Source organism: Vicugna pacos, chromosome 8 (assembly GCF_048564905.1).
Source record: "Vicugna pacos chromosome 8, VicPac4, whole genome shotgun sequence".
NCBI classification, from domain to species: Eukaryota; Metazoa; Chordata; class Mammalia; order Artiodactyla; family Camelidae; genus Vicugna; species Vicugna pacos.
In genome coordinates, this window is record NC_132994.1 from 50,430,957 (window position 1) to 50,453,236 (window position 22,280).

Consider the following 22,280-nt stretch of genomic DNA (forward strand, 5'->3'; position numbering starts at 1 on the left):
TAAAAAATGCTCACATTTCAAGACAACAGTAGAAGAAATGCCGTAAGACTGAGTAAGCAATTGCCAAAGGAATTATACAGCTAAGAATTCCTATAGGAATTCAGCAAAATAAAACAAATGTAATTCCAGAGTAGAAGAAATCTGGCATATGAGATGATAATTAACAGTTTGGCAAAACCACTGAAAAGTTTTAAGAAATTTATTGGTTTGAACATGGCAGAAAAGAAAAAGCTCAAATGTGCTTATACTAAGTGTAAAACATACATTTTTAAACTTCACTCCTTTCAGGCTCACATCCAATAACCCTAAAATAGCAGCAATCCAGCCACATCATAATGGTTTCTAAACTTTTCCAAATCACTTGGGGCAAATGAATTTAACTACACAGGTGTGTTTGGGTAGTTTCAATGTCTCATTTCTTTTTCATACTCAAAGTTAGAGCTAGACGGATTAAATTCTCTGGGGCAATGACCTCTAATTTATCCTAGAGAATAATACTTCACAAATTCTCCCCAGCAAATGAAGTAAATAAGCAAAATGTGTAGAGGTAGGGAGATGGAAATACAGTGCTTTTGAAAACTATGCAGTCCCCCAAATTCCGGTTTCAGGTTACTTGCGTTCAATCACTCCCTAGGGCTTTTTAAGGGGAAGGGTGGGGACAGAGGAGGGCAAACAGGCAAAAGTATACTGGAGTAGGTGAAACCACTTCTAATTTCAGCTCTGCAAGTAATGGTAATTTGGAGCAAATCATTTAACTTCATTTTACTAACTTTCCTCATCTACCAAAAAAAAAAAAAATACCTTTTCAAGTACCTCGTGGTTCTAATATTCTACATTATGAAAAAATTACTTGGCATAGCAAATGGTACACAAAATAAGACTGAATGAAAACAGACATCAAAATTAAACATGTGGTATGAGCCCTGCTTTGTGAAATGTATGCAAATATTCATTTACTGAAGTATTTCTTCTATATGCCATGAATGTCGAGTACACGGATCAAAACAATATCAAGTGATTATGTTTGAAAGTGAGATTGAGGTTGGCTTTTTATTATTGACGTTTCTCTGTATTCCAATACAGAAAATTTTATATGTATCTTATTTTTATATGTATTTTATTTGACAAACATACAAATTCATCATTAAAAAGATCCAATCCCTTGAATCCAGGCTTGACATTTCCAATCTGAGCTTGGAATCTTCAGCTTCTACAAAATACACTGGATATCAGAGTTCTCTTAGAAACACCACAGCCCAGTCTTCAATTAGGGGGAAAGTCGAGGGGGGAAACCCCACAACTTTGTTTTTCCACAGCTACTTTTCTCATCTAGTCCGAATCCCCTCCTCCATCCCCACCCTTCCCCATAAAAAGCCCTAGGGAGTGACTGAACGCAAGTAACCTAAAACCGGAATTTGGGGGACTGCATAGTTTTCAAAAGCACTGTATTTCCATCTCCCTATCTCTACACACACACCCAGAATTGGATTTCATACTTATTTCTGCAACAAAACCTCACAGTGGTACTTAAACGTCCTTTTTTTAAAAAAAGGTATGGGGCAGGCTATATCCAAAAAAAAAAAAAAAAAATGATTTGGCACCTGTCGAGGTGATGTCATTACCAGCCATGGCTCTGAACTGCCTCTGGAATGCAGCTGTGGCTAGAATCCCTTAGCCCACCCAATGCTAGTTAACATAAAAACACAATCTCTCCCAGCCCCAGAAAACCTCAGTCACATTTGACTTCACTCTGCTTAGGAATCCTGCACTCACCACTTTTCAGCTTTAAACATTTCATAGAGCACAGCATCAAACACCGTCAGGACCATCCTTGAAGGCCAAACTTTAGCAGCTCTAAACCGTTACTTAACACCTGGCAGGCCTGAGAAGGGCCAATTCTGCTCGCCTGTCTACAGGCAGTCCCGGACTCATGATAGGCCAGACTGTGAGTCAGATTGTGAGTCACTGCCTTGAAAAAAAGCCATACATACACCCCAACCCCAGATGAAGTGAGGGCTTGGCTGAGGAAGGAGCCAGCATAGTGTGGGAATGAGATGAGGATGACAGAAGTGAAGGTGGGGATGGGGGCCTCAATCCTTATTCTGTAAGACGAGCCTAAGAGAATCTAATGCCCAGCTACCCATACAGATAAGATAAAATACTGGAGAATGATGGTTTCTGGCATAAAGTAAACTCTAAATGTTAGCTATTATTATCTTCCCCCACAGAAACAGTCATCAAAGGCAGTACTAACTCCCCTGCCTACTTAAGAAGGGCCAATTAATCTATAAGGCACCTGAAAGTACTTGAAAAATGTGAACACTTCTAAGGAAAACACATATAAAGAGGTTTCAACTGAAACACATTTGCTGCCGGGAGAACAAGTGGGAGATGACCATTTCTGCCACCTTTTTCATACTAGGCAACTCAGTGAGGCACCCCTCGCCCACCACTGCTCTAGCAAAGGGCCCACCCAGGGACGGGGCACCTGACCAGGGCTGCCGCAGGAACCCTGGGGGAATGGACCCGAGGAGCTCCAGGAACCTGGGCCTCCACCTAGATCTCTGAACCCCTCCCCACTCCACAACTCCCCAGGCACCTTCCTCTCCCTTTTTTAAGAGCCACGGAACTGTGGCCTCCTGCTCCCCACTGCCAACACCTCACCAATGTGGTCCAGTATAAACGGAAAGGCACCTCTCCCCCGCCCAAGTTCAGCCTAGAAAGCCACACAAGGCCTTACAACTCACTGTCAAGATTTTTCTACTCAAAGCAATAGGCAGATGGACAAGGAGAGGCCAGATGTGTTTGTCTGTTTTCACTTACGTTCTAAGGGCAAAGCCAAATCACACTGGGAAGCGAATGCTAATATTTTTTATTTTTAAAAAAATCAAGACAGCAGAAAGAAGCCAGAAGTTGTATCTCACAATTCCCACGACTATCTACTTGATCTTTTACAGAGCTTTGTCACCCTCACAGCCCTCTAAAAATTAATTTTCCATTTCCTATCGCTGATTACATGCTATGTGGTCAACCCATAACTCGAAGTTGCAGAATGCTCTCCCAGAGCACATCCAAAGCCCCCTCTCCTCACTACCCAGCTTTTTACAGAATCACAGGATCCTGGTGACGACCCACACTCTGACATTTTCCCAGTCTATTTCCCTCAGTCTGACAAGGAAGCTTCCACAGATCCAGTGTTCAGCCAGAAGCTGAACCAGTATCTGCCCGTACTTTCCTCCACCACCCCGTAAAGTCCCTACTAGGGGAGAGGGAGCTGCATCCCAGATGGAAATCGTTTTTTTATCTGTACCTCTAACTCCTCTCTGTAAGTCACAGAGGTGCGTGTATGTGTGCATGTGTGTTGGTTCCTACTCAAAACGCAAATCCCAATGATTCTGCCCTCCTCACCATCTCAGTTACCCATTCCCACGGTTCCCAAGCATTGGCTTTCAAATTTTTCTGACTGTGACCCAGAGTAAGATATTTACATTCCAACCCAGTTCACAAATGCACAGTAAAACACACCCAGTGTTAATGGAAACAAAGTTTTCAAATGGTCACCCTGATCAGGCCTAAAGTCTAAACTTAGGCATTTTGTGCTTAATCCAGCCCCAACCACTCTACTCAATGAGACTTCTGCCAGCCAGCAGGCTGCTTGGGCCATAAAAAAGGGCACCTCTTTCCTCCCACCCCCCCTTTCTCTTTCCTCTCCCAAATGGGAGGCTCTGCACAGTGGCAAAACTGCAGCCTTTCTTCAGACTTGCACCCATGCGGTCGAACAAAAATACATGACTATGACAACTTTTCTGAACTTAAACCCATGGCCACAAACTCTAACAGGACCCTTGGAGATCCCCAGAAATCCTCCGACAGTTCCCTAGTCAACCCACACCCCTATTCTTCTGGACATAAATTTCACACTTGTACATAAAGCAAGAAAAATTACAGATAAAAAACATATGACACTGGATACTGGATCTTCGTATGGTCTCAGCCACAATCTAACCACAGCTGTCCTCCAATAAGAAAAACCTGATATTATTCAACAAACTCAGTGTTATAAATAAACAAAAGTTACTAGCCATTCATTTAAAAAAAAAAACTGCCCAGTACAAGGCTAACTTCCAAAATTACTCAGTTTAAGTAAATTTAACCATTAAAGAATAAAAGAAAAAATATTTACTCTCAAAAAGTCTTTGTTTTCTATTTTATGAAAATGTTTGGTAATAGTCTCTAATTCCCTTACCACAGGAGTCCATGTGCAACTCTGCACTGCCTCTCTAATCACTGTCAGGCATAACAGTTTATTGTCCAAATATAATTTGTTCAACCATGCAGACACCTGTGCAATTAGGCATGTTCAATCTGCAAGGGCCAAGTCCAACAACATGCCCACAGTGGTAAGCACTGGTGCCCAGCTAGGGGGTCTTTTCCTGAAATAAACAGCTTTTTCCCATAATTATCTCCATTTTGAATCAAAATGTCTAATAAATGCTTTCATGTAATTCAACAGAAAAACAGAACACATGCATTTTTCAGTTGCTATTTATTCTAACCCAGGCCACTAAATGGTGACACTAACACACATAATAATCCCCAGAGTTAAATAAAGCTGTGTCTCTTGAAATCCAAGGGCCAGGAAGAGTGAAAGCTAAGGAAGCATATCTGCCCAAAGAGGCAACACAAAGTCAAGACCAGAATCCAACGTCTTGTAAAGAGCCACCACAGCACAATCACTGCAGTTTCAAGGGTCATTTCTATCACTTTAAAACTCAGTTCTTCCTGGAGGGGGGCCAGACTGTGTGTAGTCACACAGATGTGACTAAAGTGACTAAAGCAGTTAAGAAATCTAGATTGAAATCACATATGCCAGCAAATAGGCAGATTTGAGAACATGCAAAGGTTACGAGGAATTCAAAGCCAGAGGGTAATTTAGCTTGGAGGAACCTCAGGTAGCCGTGACTACCACCGAGACCTGCAGGTATGCAGACATGACCAAGATCACAGGCTAGCCTTCCAGCCTGTCACCCAGACAACTAATGTTAAAAAAAAAAAAAAGTGCACAGCACAAACCACACCAACAAGGTCGTGCTAATCTAACAACTTCTGCCCTCCCCTTATTTAGGCTCCTTTCTCAGTATCCTGAGTTTCAAAAGCCCTACCAACCATTTTCGGTATTCAGCTTTAAGGTTGCTAAGGTGCTTCTACCTCCTCCACCATTCATCTGCTCCACATGTAGGGAACAGCCACTACGAATTCAGCACTGTGCCAGCACACATAACCTACGGGACACAGGGAGGAAGTCATTACAATTCATTCTGAGAAATACTCCATAAAGCGATCTGCAAAAATGTGTAAGAGTAGAGTATGAAGGTAAAATTAGGATCATCTCTGAAGGATGAAGATGCAAAGAAAGGAGGTACCACATCCCAAGTATATGCAAAGGCATCAAGATACCCAGTACAGGTTGCTCCTTTCAACCTGGTAAACTGAATTAAAATTACAAAGTTGAGACCCATGATAACATGCAAAAGTCAGTCAATTTCTCTACTAATATAGTAGCTCTCTCATAGATATTAGACCCAGATTTCTTCTTTTTCAGATTATCTGAAAATTCCATTTATTCATTGCCTTTGTTTTCAAGTTCATAAGGCTAATCAATTTGACCCTATAGGTATGTGTGAACCTGTGAAGATCACTTACAACTGCATCGCTGGGCTCAATATAATGGTGAGAAGCACACGAGGACCTTTATCCCAGGCAAAAGCTTGGTGGGTATCCTTTTCATTCTTTTGCTTTTCTCCCACCCCAAGTCAAAGTATTCCTCGTACCATTCTTAAAGGCAATCAAGTAATTGTGGCTAAGATAATAGCAGGTGATAGTTTAAGGTATGATCTCACCTAAGTCAGGATAGGAGAGGAACGTAGGAAGCAGCTAAAAGATAGAATCCAGCAGAAGAGCAACCTGTGTTATCTGGCTTAGGGCTGGGTGAGCAGACAGATGGATAGGCTCTTCCTCTACCTCTGCCTAGCTACCAGAGTTGTTATGAAGAAAATCTCACAAAAACAGAAGCAGTTTCTAATGAATAAGATTTGGTCTGTGCCCTATATCAGCTAGGTCAGGGTTTTTCAACCTCTGCACTATTGACATTTTGGCTAGATAATTCTTTGTTGTCTGAGGAGCTGTCCTGTGCATTGTGGGATGTTTAGCAGCATTCCTGGCCTCCACACGTAGATGCTAGTAGCACACCCTCAAGTCATGGCAATCAAAAATGTCTCCAGATACTGCCAAATGTCCCCTAGGGGACAAAACTCACCCCTCCACCCCCCCCCACCATCCCAGTTGAGAACCACAGTGCTAGATTATGAGCATCAGCCTATTTATTAAATATATAATAAAGAAGACACTAATGTTGATGAACAGGGCAAAATATCAAGAAAAAGGTCCTGTCTTATTAACTACTGTCTGTATTTTAATGAAAAGCTAATAGATATCCCCAACAGAAGAGAGAGGTCAAAACTAAGGCCAAAAAAGTAAAGTCTGGAGCATTGAAGCAACAATAAGTACACAGATGCTCAAGTGTGGTGAAAGCTGCAACTGAAAACGAGCTTAGTGAAAAATTAAAACCAAATCCAACCAAGTCCACCTTTATTCCACGTAACCAAGCCCACTCTACTACAAATCGTTAACAGATTTCAATTCCACAAAATGCGTATCTGAAACAGTAACTTTTTTGAAATAATTAGGAACGCACAGACTAGCTTACAAATCCTGGCTGGCTCCAACCATTTTCTAGCTGCCTGACACTTGCCCTCTCTCTAAGCTTTTCCCCTTTTCCAGAGAAGGAAACGACACAGCCAATGGAAGGACATGAGCATGGCGCCTGGTGTCATGGTCATTACCATCAAGTAATGTATGTGTAAAGTACATGGTCAGTATCACCAAGTAACAATTACCAGTAGTTTCACGTATATATTTTATAAACATATTTCTAGTACAGAATGGAATACGGATCCCCAGTGAACTAAGACAACACACTCCTAATAAGCTAACTGAAAAAATTCATTTCTGTGAAAACACATATCTTAGATGCCAAGATATACCTGCATTTTTTAGGGCAGGAGAAAAATGGACTACTCTCTAAGCTCACAGTCAAAATATAAACACTGCCCTTTTGTTAGGTACCATATTATGCACCACTTGGGCTAACTCCAAATATCTTTCCCTAGGTTTTTATCCAAATCCACCAAGACACCATCTTAAGCAGCTGAGTTTAAAAACTCACTAGATAAATTTTCTATAAAGTTTAATAATCAAGTAGGAAAGGAGAACATTTTCTCACACAGACCCGGAGCCAGTTTGCAGTTGCTGTTTTTGCCTCACAGAAGTTGTTTTCTAGCCACAAGCTACTACAAACTGTTCAGACCTTTTGGCAGCAACACAGGAAACTGCCCTTTTCACCCGTTCTCCCACAAAAATGTAGTCAATTTCTAGGCAAGCCCATCTCTCAAGGCTACTTGCTTTATGGAGCCAAATGAACACAACTTTTCGTTTAGCAGTATGAAAGGGCCCCACATATTTTGCATTTTTGTGAAGAAAACTGAAAGCAAGTCACCAAAAGACCTGTGGGCAAAGCTCTCTATTAAATCAGCTCGTAAAGTCTGCAACACCACGCTTTACACCAGCATTTGAAATTTATAGGGCATTTGGCATCACAGCTGTTTCTGTTTTATCCAAATCGTCCAGGATGCAATAGGCAACATGTGAAGCCATTTCCTGATGCTTAATTGTCCTCTGCTTCCCACTATTCGCAACTCAACTCATCATGTTTCCAGTAAGAGGTTAAAGTAGGTACACCTGCCTTTTGATTAAAACAAAAATCTCGTATCTTCTCTTTGAATCTGGGGTTTTTCTACAATCTTAAGGATCACGTAAAGGTATCCTGGCAAGCCACAAAGATGAAGTTGGTCTCAGCTTTTTATTCAAGCATACAAAATCAATCTCTATTTTTCTCCTTCAATTATTTAAGTGGAGGTGAGGGCAGGAGGTGGTAAATGACTCAACAGCTGTAACATATTTGCTTTTTGAATGCAAAATTAAAGAATCTTTGAAAACCAGGAAAATTCCTTTGAATCCCATTTGGCTTAAAATTTCACAGACATATCATTTATGTTTAAAAAACAGAGATCCAAATGGCAAAAAGGCATCTGTAGTTACTCACAAAATAAAGCTGGACACTACCCTGCCTTGAGAAAGTCAAATTCCAAAAGGCAATCTGGTGAACCAAGCTCACAATTCACAGACTGAAAAAGAAAATCAAACCAGTATTTTCCAAGGACATTTTCTGTCTCCCCAGAATGACTTGCAACCTCAAACAAGTTCCAACCATGATGTAAAGGCAACTTCTCCAAAAGGGTGCAGTATCAGAAACTGTCCAAAAACCACACAAAAATGATAAGCAAAGGAACCTCGATTCATTTACTTTGATTTAATAAAAGATAATCAAAAGAATATTTTTCAGAGTCCAATATTAACACTAATTTAAAACACGTTCAAGTTCAGAACTCCTTTTCAAAGGTACACTGAATTTTTCTAGCAAAATAAATCCTGTAGATTGTACTGGGAAGAAAACTAGGAGGCAAACCAAGGATTCCAAATTGAAAAATCAAAGGCAAAATCTTGCATGTCTAGTAGGTAGAGACCTGGCTTGCCTGTAGTGCAGTATAAAAGGTACACCATGTTATTGTAGGTAATCTTTCCAATTTAAATAGATAAATTGCACGTGTGGAGCAAGCGCTGATTGCAAACATGCTTTCATTTACTGCTCGCCCTGACCGTTAATAACCCTGACCATCTTTCTTCTCCTACAACAAAACAGAATATCAAAGAGATTTCATATTACTGTTTCTCAGCTTAACAGCATCTTCAAAGTACATCTACTTGTTAATATTTCTGAGAAAGTGTCTATGGAAGGAGCAGGAAGCAATGACCTCCTTGCTGGAACTTTATTTACACTGGGGGGTCTGAGGTAGTCTACACCAGCATGCAATAGCCTGTAAAACAACCACCAAAGGAAGAATAAAAGATTTCCTTGAGTTAACTATCCTCATCTTCGTAAGACTTACTTTCGAGTAAGTAAACAACAACAGAAGAACAGCTGCCCCAAGGTTATCCAGAGGTCTGGCAGGAAAAGTCAAAGCGCTTAAGTTCACTGTTCAAACACATGGGTTTTTCTGGCCCAAGTTCGAAAAGTTCAGCCTGGGAAAGTTTACTTTACATTTGAGCTAAACGGGCAATTAAAGAATCTCTTTACTACTATTACATTTTTGAATTTCTCACATCACTGGAAAACTCATCTTAAAATTTAATTGGACTTTTTAAACAGCAAAAAGAGATGAAAAAGGGAGAATCATCACTAATTTCTGCCAGGTTTCCACCAGAATTTATTGTGTAGTTACTACATTAAAAAGCACAGCTAACAATGAGAGGGATGAAGGGTACAGAAGACAGAGATGTATTTGTTACCAAATAGGTTATGTTTGCATCTGTATTTACACACAATAAGTTGAGGGTGTATTGTTTGCTTGTTGTTGTGTTTTTTGTTTTTTTAAGCATCTCTATGTGGCTTACTTTCTATATGGCAAGAGCACTGAAGGCCCTTCATGTGTCTAAATGAAAAACTCTACACATTTGGCTTCAATAAAGCCAGCAGTTTCTTGAAGATACATTCCAGCCATGAATCGTCTATGTTTGTGTGCTGGAAAGGGTGAAAAGGGCAGTTTTCTGTGTTGCTGCCAATGCGCTGAACAATTCGCAGTAGCTTGTGTTAGAGAAAAACTTCTCTAAGGAGAAAACTTAACTTTCAAGCCGGCTTGATATACTTGTGCAAAATAATGTGATTTTTCTCCATTTAGTCTTACTTTATTATAGCTTTTCCAGCAAAATCCTTCCCTGGAATTTTATAATATTTTTAAATGATCTTGCTAAGGAAAAGAATGTTTGAAAATAATGCTTAACAGGTTAACTGAAAACCAACTTCAGCACACACCTAAATTTTGAGCATTAAAATTCTTTCTGGTCTTCTCCATACACAATTAATATAATACTAACTTTGTCTAGGTATTCACTTCTGAAAAGTTCTTCCTGAATTCATCCTGCAAACATTTATTAAGCACATAATAAGGAAACACAGACACATCCCATCAGGCTATTTATTCACTGTGGAGAATACCAAAATGAATGAGAAAAGCTCACACCCCGTAAGAAGCCAATCTAGTAATGCAAAGAGAAAGAGAAAAGACAGAATTCTGAGGCTGCTGGGGGGAGGGGAGGGGAGGGCCAGAGAATTGAATTTTTTTGTAAATTCACTGGATGATTCTTGTGCATACTAAGGTTTAAGGTTTAAAAACTGTATTCACACCTCCCCATCCTTGCCCCAAGGCAATAAATCGGTAACTCATTAACTTAAAAAAAAAAAAAAGATTCAACACTGGATCACTACAATTAGATAGCCACTATAGTTATATTTAAAATATCACTTGTTCTGCTACATAAAGTATATCTAGACAGAAGATTGTGTTGAAAAAAACTGTAAAACTATGATTAAAAGAACTAAACTAGAAATCAAAAGGTCAAGTCCAACTAATGCCACTTAATTTGAGTAAGAATTAAAATCCTGCCTATTGCCTCAGAAAGCAATTAGGATAATTAAGTGAAAATACATGAATACATTTTGCAAAGTGCTTTAAAAACTTAACATCGTATATTGGTCAAGGAGCAGTTCTGGTTATAATATCCTCAGTAAATAAGACCCTGTCAGGAATAAAGGAGGCAATGAATTAACATTGGCTGGATTTTAAAAAATCAATTTTTAGGCTTCCAGAAAGAGTAGAAAATATTTGCCCAAGTTTGTGTATCTCTCGGTGCCTACGATGGTAACATAATTTGGCATTCAATACTGCTTTCATACTTTATACAAATATTATCATCATACTCATAATCTCTTGTATTTTTTGTTCAAGTCTAAGTTTTTCAGATTTATCTATGCTCAAATATGTACTTTTATGTTGTTCACACAGGTAAGTCATTCTTTTTAAAACCTACGTAGTACTCCATTATAAAACAAACTTTCTTCTTCCTATTTGAAGGGTAGGTTGTTTCCACTGTTTTCCTATTATAAACATCTCAGTGACCACTTCTCCCATGTCTCGGTGCAAAGGTACAGGAATCTCTAGGATTCCTACCTAATGGAATGCTGGCTAGTGTGATACGGTCAGTTTTACCTGACATTGCCAAAATATTCTTCACGATGATTGCCCCGATTTATAGCCTCACCAACAATGAATGATATACAGCTTCCCCAATACTTGATATTTTTTGACTTATAATGATTATGGGAAAGTCTCTAACTTGCATTTCCTAACTATTAGTGAGATTCATATGCTTACTGGCCATGTGGTTTCCATTCTGTGAACTGCCTACAGTTATCTTCAATTTTTCTATTAGGTTGTCTTTCTTTTTCTTATTAACTTATAGGAGTTGCTCATATAATCTAGATTTTAATCCTCGTAGTATACAAGCTATTTCCAGTAATCGTATCCAAAAGCCCAGCTACAATGGCTAGAACAGACCAAAGTCATTTTTCTCATATGATTACAAGTATGGAAGTAGGTGATTCATGGCTGACACATCTAGCCAAGAATACTGCCAAGGAACTTGCCTTTTATCCTCCTGCCCTGACAGCTTTTAACCAGTACTTTCAGCTTCTTCACTGCAAGGCAGCTGCTGCAGCTCCAGACATTACATCCACATGCCAGGCGGGGCAGGGTGGACCAGGCTCCATGTTTAGGGAGTAAAGCTTTCTCAGAAATACTTAACTTACATCTCATTGCTCCTAACTAATGACCTCTGAAGGACATTAAAGAAGACAGCCATTTTTAAATGGGTACAAAATTAATAACATTAATACAGAAAGGACAATAGGCAAGGCAGGCAACGAGCCATGTCTCTCAAGCATGCATTACAAACATATTTGCAGCCTTGTTTCCCACTGTAGTGTATTCTCTTGTATGGACGGTTTATTTTAATAGACTCAAACTTCTCAATCTTTTTCTTTATCATTTGTGTATTCTGTTTCCTATTCCCCAACAATGCTAACATTTTCTTGTAAGACTTTTAGAGATTGGCTTTCCACCTTTAAGCCTATCCATAACGCAACTATCATGAATTTTAGTGTATAAAGAATAAAATTTCTTTTTCCCCCCATATAAGCAAATAAATGAACATACCAGTCCTATTTATTTTCACCCCTACTGATTTAGACCACCTTCATTACATAACAAAATTCCTTTTATTAGTTTATATCAAGTTTCCAGGCTCATACTGGCTTATATTAGGTTCACTAGTCTAATTATCTATCCTTGCCAACAGCAGTTTTAATAGGTTTGATATGTGTGGTGGGGCAACTCTTCCCAAATTGTTCTTCAAAATTATTTTGAGTAGTCTTGAACATATGCTCATTTCCACATGAATTTTAAGGTCAACTGTTCCATAAAAACCCTGCTTGGATTTTGAGTGAATTTTCACTGAAATTACAGATATATTTAGGGAAAACTGGTATGTTTACAATAGTAAGCATTCTCACCCATGGACAATGGAAGAGTTCTCCATTTATTCAGCAGCCATTCTTTTACATCCTTCAATGTTCCGTAATTTATCCATGAAAGTTTTACATATCTTGTTAGATTTGTTCATAGATATTTTGCATTATTAGGAACTAGAAATAAGATCTTCTTTACACAGCATTTTTAAATTGGTAACCCATGACTCAATTGAGTTTTGCACACAGAATATTATATAAACCATGAAAAATAATGTTAACTCTTTCTTTCCAATACTTAATGCTCATTTCTCTTCTTATAAAGTATTGACAAATTTTAAGAACCACATAAATGACTAAAAGTAGCAATTTTTTATTTTGAACTTAAGAATATTGTTATTATACTGTTAGGTATAATATTAGATATCATTTTGAAAAATATTATTTAGTATATGAAAAAATTATACTGCATTCTAAATTTAGTTAGCTTTTTCAAGAATGTCAGCCTTATCTAGCAAAATAATTATTTTTCCTTTCAGTTTGCAGTATGATAAAATCTATTAAAGGAATATGAAATGGCAGATTATTTCTACATTCCTGAATTCTACGTGGTTATAACAGACTTTCTGTTTTACTGGGTCCTTACATATTTTTATGAGTGACGTTAGCCTATAGTTTTTCTTCTTGTTTTTGTTTTTGTTTCCCACTATTGTGGTCAGTATTATTAGAGTTCTGGTAAACTTGAAAGTTAAAGATTGCTATTTTATGGAACAGCAAGGGAGTTTTCTGTTCCATGGTAATATGAAAACACCTTCCTATCGTTAAGCCCAGCAATTTATATTTTTCAATCTTTTCTATGATTATAAATTTCTAAGATTTTCTGTTTCTTCTGGAGGAAAACACTTATATTTTCCCAAGAATATTTCTATTTTGTTGGTTATTTTCAAAATTATTACCAGAGGTGTATCTTTATAACATCTTCTACTAATCTAAGGCTGTAAAATTTTTTCTAATTTTGTTTTCCCTAGCTAAAATTGCTAAATGTTTATCTTTTACTGGGTAACCTCCCCTCCTTCCCTCACTCACAAAATTAGCTCTTAGGTACCAATTCCATTTTTTTTCCTCTTCCAATTTTTGTTCATGGCATTAACTCCCTCTTCCTTATTTATCAGGAAGGCCCAGTTCTTGATTCTCTTTATATTGTCTTAAATATAATGCTTAGTTTATTTCAGTTTTTTTTTTTTCATTTACTATGACAGTAAGTTGAAGCTATGAATGTCAGGTTACAGCTTTTGTGGCTTTTCCCAAGTTTTGCTACGTCATGTTTTCCTTGTTACTATGTTTTAAGTAATCTGTAATTCTAACTTTCATACTCTCCTTGACCCAGAGTGGTTTCCTCTCCCTATCTATTGCTTATACACATTCCAGGATGTTACCAACACTGGAGTTAGCCACAGTGTGGATGAAATGACAGCAAAACGACCAGTAAATTGATTTTCCATCCTAAATGTCTCTAATATTTCTGGTGAGAGATGCCAGTCGATCATTCAGGCTCACTCTATAGACAGGGTCAACCAGCCCATCACTGATGATCATAATCAATTGTTCAGTTTACTGATGGGATTTCCCATGAGTCCCCAGCCCTTCAGCTCTCACTGTGCTGTCCACACTCTTAGAACAATTCTTAAGTTCATTCTGACCCCTTCCTTTCCCATCCACTTCATGTGGTTTAGTGAAGCTTGCTCAAGAAAACATCATTTCAGCAAGCATCATCTCAAGATTGGAGGACTTCCGATGTTACATGCTGGTTATATACTGGTGGTTCAACCTCTCTGTTACAAAGATAGCAAATCATTTTCATATAAATGAAGAACATTAAAAATCCTACACAGACTCAAAGAACCACATTCCAATACCCTCCTGAGCAAAACCCTGGCGAAAAAAACCACATTGATACAAAACAGAAAAACCAATCAGGAAAGCATGGACGAAGTTATACACCCAAATACATAGCAACTTTTTTTTTTCCTTTAAAAAAAAAAAAACCCTCAGGAAAGAGGGAATCCTCTTTAAAAATGGTAATAGTATGAACTTCAGCTAATACGTCCCCATCACTTCCCATGCACCAGGCATTCTGCTGAGTTTTTGTGTATACTAACTGATTTAATCCTTACAAACCCTATGAAGTAGGTACCACTCTTGCTCCCATTTCATAGATGATGAAACTAAAGTACACAGCAGCTAAGTGACAAACCCAGGTATTCTATCCTAATTACTACACTATATACCACATGCTTTATACCAACTCTTGTAGATAATTCTCCATTAGCTTTATAGTCAAATCTTCATAAAGTATCTCTTCAAAGGGAACAATCTCTTAATTGCTTCTTTCTAAACAATAAATTACTAACATGCTTGAGTTTAAATCCTGGCTCAATCAATCAGCTGATTTAATCTCCGTTTCTCAGTTTCCTCATCTGCAAAATGAAAATTATTGACAGCTATCTCATAAACTGTGTGGGCTTTAAATGAATTAAAACATTCTAGTTCTATTCCAGTACCTGGTACATAGTAAGCAATCTGTGTCAGCTGCTATTATAAGATTAGTGTAATCATTTAATCCATTGTTCCTAGTGAGCATGTCCTTCCAATTATAAAAAACATCATATGTAATAAAAATCTTTCAAGAATTGAATTCTCTAAGACATTGTGGATACTACATACATTAAGTAATCAGATACGCCTCTGGGTAAAATTCTTGTGACATCATCATACGGGATTCGACTCTAGAACATGATTTCCATGAAAAGAGGAATTTTTGTCTGTTTTGTAAATCATTCTTTTCTCATTCCTACAACACTGCTTGGCACCAATACGTTTGTTGAATAAATGACTTAAAAAGCGCTTAACCTCAAACAAGATAGAAAGAAATGAAGATGCTATGTCCTGGAAAACTATGTTAGATAAAAACTGTTCCACAAAAAGTTCCATAAAATACAAGAACGGCAAAAGCAATCCTTTCATATCCATAAGTGATATACTGCTATTTTAAAATCTAATTACGGAGCAGTAAATCAAACACTTGAAAGATCTGATTATTTCATCCATTACTCTAAAAGTTTACACAATCACAATGACCTAAAAATCATCTGAAAAATGTAAATTTCTTATGTACCTCTTTTCCTACTGTCCTTCATCTTCCCTCCTAAATTAGTTCCATCTAATCTTTAGACAGCCAAAGATTTCAGTGGATACAAATACAAACTTCCCTTTCCTAAAAAGAACTCTGTGTCTACAGGAGTATTCAACTTTCTTTACACATCAAACAAATAAACCTTTTATTAGAGAAACCTGCCAGCTTTTAAGTGCCTTATAATAAGCCATTATTATTTCACTCATTCAGGCTCTATTTACCGAGTGCTCCCTATGACTCAGGCATTGGGCTAACCTGAGAAAAAACGAGGAAGGTACGACATGGCCCTGTTCTCAAGGCACATAATTATAAAGCAATACAAAAGGTCTACAACAGGCGGATCACAGAGGAAGGAGAGACCACCTGTCGCAGGGGTGAGGGCAGTGCAAGAAAACTTCACTAGGATGACCACCCTTCTAACTCAGCTTGAAGGTCAGTAGAAGTTTGACAGGTGAGGAAAAGGAAAAACAGGCAGAGTAAGCAACAGATACAAAAGCCCAAGTCATGGAACAATGTGGCATGTTCATGGGGGGAATGAGTAACCTGTCACCTGGGATCAGTAAAACATGGGGCATGTGGTTGAGATTTGGCAGAAATGAGGAAGCAGAGCTGCAGGTAGGAAGAGTGCTCATTAAAAAGGGTCTCACAACCCAGCGGAGAAGCTAAGACACTACTAAGCTTCCCCTCCTCCAGAGGTTCCCGTTTCTGTCCTAAAATGGCACGTGATGGATGGCGAATAAGAAGGACCCTTAGCGAAAGCGCTCAAGTCAACCAAGAGCACTTAACAACTTCTTTCTGCTTTAACAATCAAGTTCCCAGACTAGACTGAGAGGTCTCTGAGGGCAGGGACCACCATCCTTGTATCTCATACAACTACTGCCTCAATTGCTTTATTTAACAGAATGTCATTGTGACGCACTAGAAAGTAAAATCAGCACTGGATCTTACACTATCCCATTCCAACTAATCTCAGGACCTGAGGAACTGGTATTTGTGGTGACACCTGAGAATGAGAAAAGGCCAGCCTTTAAGATTTTCACTTCTTATCCTCTATTTATATCCTTGGCTGATGCTTAACAGTCAATGACCTCCTCCTTAGAACACTTCTATTTGGATTCAAAGCCATCCTTCGAATTCTCCCATTTCTTGGTCCACTTCCTCTATATTCCTCATTCTCTATGAGTATCATTCCAAAACTCAGTCCACCCCATTTCCATCTCCACTGGAGGCTTCATTCTAATCTGCTTATTTCAAGTTTGTTCTGTTTTGTTTTATTTTTAAAGCCGTATGTTCTTCTGATTGCTTTCACATAAATTGCCTAATTGAGAGGTAATGCAGTGTAGTGGTTAAGAGTGTGTAAGCTTAGTAGTCGAAAACTCCACCCTTAGTAGTCCCAACTCCACCTTTGGTAAGTATGTGATCTCGGGGTGCCTCTCTAAGCCTGTTTCCCCTCTCATAGGATAGGCATAAGTGTATCCAATTCCTAGTTGTTTTGAAGATTGAGATACTGCATACATTAATTAACATCACACCACAATGTTACCTATTTTATTATGAACCCTCAAGTGAACATCCTTAGAACCTTAAGGAACTTTTTAATAGACTTGTTTAAGATCAGATAGCCATGATTTCTAATGGAGACTGCCCAACTGGACATTTCTGGCCTTAATCAATCACCAAAGTCACAACATCAAACCACTGGCCCCTTCTCACCTCCACTTGGATAATCTATTGTGATTTTGTCAAAAATCAATCATCTTCTCACAAAAATCAAACCCCCCTTAGGCCTTCACTTCTGAGTTGCTTCTCCTTCATTCGTGTTTCTCATAACCAGCATCTGTCACCTATTCTTTGCAAAGGTTGAGAGACTCATCCCTTTGTCTTCATCCCCAGAGCAAACCCTCTACTCCAACCCCACTAAGGTACAGAAATACTGTACAAGCAGCAAAGCAAGCTCAGGGCCAGAACATCGTTGTGAGTAGAAGCTGAACCCAGGCTGACCTCCTGGTTGACTTCTCTGCCAGCAGTCTTAAGACTATTTCATACTGGATGCAGTCCATGGGGGCCAAAGGAGACCTAAATACAAGATTAGCCTTTAACAGCACAGAAAAATCAGAAAATGACTCAAAGCAAAGCTGTGCAAAATCACCAGGATAAAAGATATCAAAGATATCAAACAGCCCCCAAGGCACTAAGACTCGAGGCACTGTGACTGAAATTGACCTAAGGGAAGTTTGTCAATCTTAAGACTGGCCAGCAATGAGGAGACAGAGAAAAGAAATTCAGAGAGAGAGAGGATGTGATCAGACTGACCCACACACTTAGTCCCTTCAAGCAAGAACAGCTTTCTTGTGAGGATGGATGAGGGCTGGGGCTGGATCCATTTTGATGCTATACGAACAGGACACAGCACCTAGTCCAGGAATAGGCAGGGAACAGATACAGAAAATATGAATGAATTGCTCAAAAGCCTTCTTTTATTACAACCAACCTTCCAGTTCTGAGTCCAAACTCACAACTCCCCATCTGACAATGCACCACATGACCAACAAGCAGAACTCGCCCTGGACAGAATGATGTGTATTTACATCTCTTATCCATTATATTTCCCATATAAATTCATAATTCTAATAATCTAGACCCTTCCGTCTCTTACAAAACTTCGCTATTTATCTGTTTGTAGGTGTTGGGGTTTTGGTTTTTGTTTTTCTTGCTTGGCCAGGGGAGGAGGAAGGGCCTGATTCCTCTTTCACAAGCCCCATTATTACAAGATACTGACTGACAAGATCGAATCAGTCTAAGGCAGAGGCTCAAACACTGGACTAAAGTGAACTGAACAATATAAATGTTACACTGTGAGGGAAGCCACTGTGCATCAATAAACCTGTCTCTCCTAGCATTCAATACCAGTTCAGGCCTTTTACACAAACCACCCTGCACATCTCTGCCAAATCTTATTCATTTTTTTCATGTTATTTTCATCTTACCACAACTGTGCAGTACAATAGATCCCCACTGTCTTTCAGATCAAATTTTAACTCTAGTTGTATGGAAGGCCCTCTCCCCAGTCCTCTGGCCCCACTGCATCACCCCATCGGCACAGACTGTACCCACCCCACCTCCACCTTCTGCCCCCCTCCTTCTCTAATCTAATTTATAAATTCTTCCCCAACCTCTTCCCTTACTGTAAATTCCTTTAGGTGCCTCTATTAACAATACATATCACTGATCTTAATACATATAACTAGTCATACTGGTCGTTTAGGTACCTCAGTAATACATATCACAGGTCTTAAATTTAAGACAAGTAACAGTCTGGTCTTAATTTCAAGACTCTGTCTTATTTTATCTAATTTGCTCATTGTCTAACATCATATAAACTCAAGCACAAGAATTCTTGCCATTTCTATAACCCTCATTCCAAGTATGTATGGGACAAAATACATAGGAAAAATACATCTTTTCCTAATTAATAAAAGTACCTGATGATAATCAAATACTAAAAAGTAAATTTCTTGTCTATATCAAAGTTGGGTTTGAATTTTTTCCTTCCTTGTGCAAGCCAGAAACACTAGGTGTAACTGAATTCTTTAAATCTGAAATACACTCAGTCTCAACGATAAGGCCTGCAATTCAGACTCCCAACTAAGTGTGTATCACTCACATTTAAGTATGTATTTTAATACATACAAAAGTTGACAATAAGGCAAAAAAGCTTCCTTTCCACAGGGTGAGGCCCCAACATAACAACTATTATAGCTCTCCCTGGAACACAGCCAACTGAGTCTCAGCGGGCTGTTGCCTAGGAAGTCAAACGATTATTACCCATTACCTCACAAACCTGCAGAGACACAAACATTTGCCAAAAAGATACAAGGCCAATGGTGAATGCAGTCGCTGATTAATAATGGCTCCACGAGCCAAACGTCACAGCAAGAGAACTGGCATCACTCTGAAAAGTTTATATGGACATTATTGTAACAGTAGAAATGAAATACTTGCACGGCGTAAGGTCTTGTCCTCTCGAGATAACTTCACTAAAGATAGCAGCTTGTTCATCTTTTTTAAATAAATGAAGTATAATCTCTGGAGAATGTTAATCCTTGTTCAGTTTCCATGTTCTATAATGACCAACCGTTTCTCCATCAGGAAAACATGTCATGCAATGATTTCTCATAGTCATAGTATACAAAAGGTTTGTGTAGGTGCAATTTCCTGGGTAAATACGCATTTAAAATCGCCACTGTCTTAAAATAGTCCCCAAATTGGGAAAACTTCAACTTGGAAAGCCCTCCAACCAAAAAACCCATTCGTTTGACAAAAAGGTACTGAGTTCCTTGGCTAGGAGTTGAAGGTTTAATGAACATGAGTTTGAGTTTCTTACAAAATTAAAAAAGAATTATCTATAAAGTATGTTTCTAAGAGTCTCACAATATTTCAAAGGTCAATTCAACTTTCTGCTGATACCCAATTTTAAACAGTTTATTCAAAACTGCCAGGACTTGAAATACTTTCCAGAAAGGCAAAGTGAAAATTCTACATTAGAACTTACAACTTTGCCTAAGCAAAATACAAACATCCACCATGTATATTTATTTGGTGTCTGCCAAGGTAATTTCAAAAGATCATACAAAAAACTGATAAGGGTAAACAGAAAAGCAACCATTCCAACATGTTTTTATAAATTAGATATCTGAGTTTAAAAGCTTTTATTCATGAAGTAGATCTGTCCTTCATTACTACTATGAACAGAGATGGTAACAAATCAGCAGCTCTTATTACCAATCACTCCAGAGCAACATCAGAATGATTGACACCTTCTAAGAATTAACACCTGTTTTAAAAGAGAAGACAAAGCAATAAGAAAAGTATAAGCCGAACAAGTCCTTGGTGACATGGGCACACAGCAGTTTTCTGTTCTGTGTACAGAACTCATTTCTCCCCTCTGAGACTAGCTAGTCACGTGCTATTTGTCACTAATGGATTGGGTCATGCCTCAGTGTGACAATTTTGCTCTCTAGGGAAAAAAAGCAATGAAGTAAAAATATCCCATTGTCTGACGCTCAGGACTTACCAGACTATATAAGAAGTTGACTCTAACTGGTTATTATTTTAAAAAGGAGAACATTAACTATAAATGTATAATGGAATCGTTAAATCTGATCCAGTACTTTAAACACTAAAACACTACATTATCTAAGTACATGTCCCTCATCAAAGTGGCCCTCAGACAACTGAACTTTCTATGTCTCCATAATCAGAAAGAAAGAAAAGACCATGCAGTCTCTAAATCATATACCAAATTGTCTAAATCATATACTAAATTATACCAGTTTCATGGACAGTTCTTCAGGGTACATTACCTACTACAGATAAGTATATATTTACATACATGCTTTTCTCCTCATTATTGTTCTCCAATCATGCCTGAATAATCAGATGATTCAAATGTTAAAAATAATAATTACTTAAAGCAATGTTTCTCACTCTGCAATACTCTTAACTTGTCATGTCTCTTATTCCTCCTGTCTCCAATTCTCTACACATCTGGTAAGCCTTGTTGCATTCGTGAATAACCAAATTACTGAGGGGACAACCGGATGACTGCTCGACTCAGCTGGAGAGGGCTGCAAAGCAAAAAGGGAGTACTCTTGAGATAGAGCAATTCTCCCTGGGAGTTTTGGTGATCAGTTGCTTTTATCAAAGAGTAAACGTTTCAACCTTTCAATCTTCCAGTCAGTAGAAACTGATTAGTAATAATACTGGAGAGAGAATACTAAAGGGGAAAAAAAAAATCTTAAACACTTTATATTTACACGAGTACTTTCCTCCCTGGAATTGCTCCTTCCCAAATTCTGGTAGGAAATACAAGACTTTACCTCCTTAGAACTTATATCCCCCTTCGGCAGGCTATACTTGGAAAAGCATCAAATGAATGCTATGGGCTTCTCTGTTAGTTTAGGACTCAAAAAGCTTAAAAGTCTAGTGTTTACTTTGCAAAAACCTGAAAATACTACCTCACCCCACTCCTCATTTGAGCATTTGTGAAAAGGCATTATTTTCAGCAAATTCTACTAGTCAAATCCTGAAGAATTACCTGGATCAACAGTCCATTAATCACCATCCTTTCAAAAACTAAATTTACATTCTATAATTTCATTCTATGCAAATATTTTCAAACATGCAGAAAGGATTAGAGCTATCACAGCTCTATTTTTAAATTGCCAAGTTAACACTAGAAATTAAAAGAGCCTTTCTCTCCATGGAATCCTGAATATGATTCACATGTCAAAGAATGACTTAGATTTTATACACTTACTTTGGAAACTCTGAGATTGACTGTCAAATTACAAAGCAAGTGCATAAACATTCCAGGGACATTTAACTGCTACCAAGCTGATGAAACTTGATCTTTAATAGGCCACAGCTGTTGGTGGCCACCCTGCCTAAAAGTCTGAACCAAGATTTGATTGTTCTGGGCCCTTTATC

At 38.3% G+C, this 22,280-nt stretch overlaps 1 protein-coding gene across 12 annotated transcripts in view; it reads right to left on the reverse strand.

Annotated features, from left to right (window-relative positions):
- The window catches only part of EPB41L2 (erythrocyte membrane protein band 4.1 like 2), a 198,261-nt gene that overhangs the window by 144,682 nt on the left and 31,299 nt on the right, over positions 1–22,280 (reverse strand). The window lies entirely within an intron of this gene.